This window comes from Vicia villosa, unplaced genomic scaffold, assembly GCF_029867415.1.
Source record: "Vicia villosa cultivar HV-30 ecotype Madison, WI unplaced genomic scaffold, Vvil1.0 ctg.002874F_1_1, whole genome shotgun sequence".
Classification (NCBI taxonomy): domain Eukaryota; kingdom Viridiplantae; phylum Streptophyta; class Magnoliopsida; order Fabales; family Fabaceae; genus Vicia; species Vicia villosa.
In genome coordinates this window covers 140,001-141,746 of record NW_026706054.1, presented here as the reverse complement: position 1 = coordinate 141,746, position 1,746 = coordinate 140,001, and positions in this window count along the sequence as shown.

Below are 1,746 nucleotides of genomic sequence, written 5' to 3'. Positions count from 1 at the left end.
GCGCGTCCTCGTCCTCGTCCAAGTCCAAGTCCAATCATAGACTTCGCGCGCGTGTTGTTTTGGCCCAAGGCAGAATTTTGCCCCCGTCGCGCCTGCCTTGCCCGCGTCACGCCTGCCTTGCCCAGGTCACGTCACCCCCCGTCGCGCCTGCCTTGCCCGGGTCACGCGTGCCTTGCCCAGGTCACGCCCTGCCCTGGTCGCGTCACCCCCCGTCGCGCCTGCCTTGCCCGGGTCACGCGTGCCTTGCCCAGGTCACGCCGTGCCCTGGCCGCGTCACCCCAGGTGAGGTCCCCCCCCTATATATGTTTGATTTGCACACCCAACGTTTGCATCAGAATGGTCCCTTTTTCCCTGCAGACATAAATTCCCATTTTAACGTCTTAGACTTCGAATTTTTTCACGATTTTTTGCATGCTTGTTAAACACAATAAAAGAGCCCCTCCCACAAAAAAATCGTAATTTTTCGAATTCGGGTGAATTAATTATGAATTTTCTAAGCGCCCGATTTTCAAGAACGGGAAAGGAGGAAACCTTGCCTTAGGAATCGAATTTTTCTACGATTTTTTGCATGGAGATCCCTCATAACACAAGGAAAGGATCTGGAAAGTCTCGTAGAATTCCGATCACGCCTCGATTTAATTTGAATTTTCCTCCGAAACGCCCGATTTTCAAGAACGGGAAAGGCGGAAGCCTTGTCTTAGGAATCGAATTTTTCGACGATTTTTGGCATGGACATCCCTCATAACACAAGGAAATGATCTGGAAAGTCTCGTATAATTCTGATCACGCCTCGATTTTTTGAATTTTCCGCCGAAACGTGTACAATTTTCCCCGCAGACATAAATTCCCATTTCAACGTCTTAGACTTCGAATTTTTTCACGATTTTTTGCATGCTTGTTAAACACAATAAAAGAGCCCCTCCCACAAAAAATCGTAATTTTTCGAATTCGGGTGAATTAATTATGAATTTTCCAAGCGCCCGATTTTCAAGAACGGGAAAGGAGGAAACCTTGCCTTAGGAATCGAATTTTTCTACGATTTTTTGCACGGAGATCCCTCATAACACAAGGAAAGGATCTGGAAAGTCTCGTAGAATTCCGATCACGCCTCGATTTAATTTGAATTTTCCTCCGAAACGCCCGATTTTCAAGAACGGAAAAGGCGGAAGCCTTGTCTTAGGAATCGAATTTTTCGACGATTTTTGGCATGGACATCCCTCATAACACAAGGAAAGGATCTGGAAAGTCTCGTATAATTCTGAGAACGCCTCGATTTAATTTGAATTTTCCGCCGAAACGTGTACAGTCGTGTTTTTTCTCGAGAACGTGAGCGGCAGAGACCTTGCCTTAGGAATCAAATTTTGTGCTGATTTTTTGCACTGACGGCCCACACAACACACATAGAAAGGATCTACAAAGTTTCCTAGCATTCCGTTCGCGCCTCGGTTGGATTTGAATTTTCTGCCGAAACGCGTATCATAGAGTTTTTTTTCTCAAGAGACGGAAGCAACCAAACGTTGGCGGCCTATGCAATGACCTCTGGTCTCATTTTCTGCAGTGATTTCTATGGGATCAAATTCATATGGAATGCAAAGTTCTGTGGCATTCGGGCGATTTATTTCGTATTTTCGAGGGTTCAAGTGTTCAACCAACGGGAGCCACGCAAACCACGGGCTACGCGCACGCTCATTGGATGATATTTTTTGCACGGAACTCTCTCACGTTACATGTAGAGGAATCTGTCGA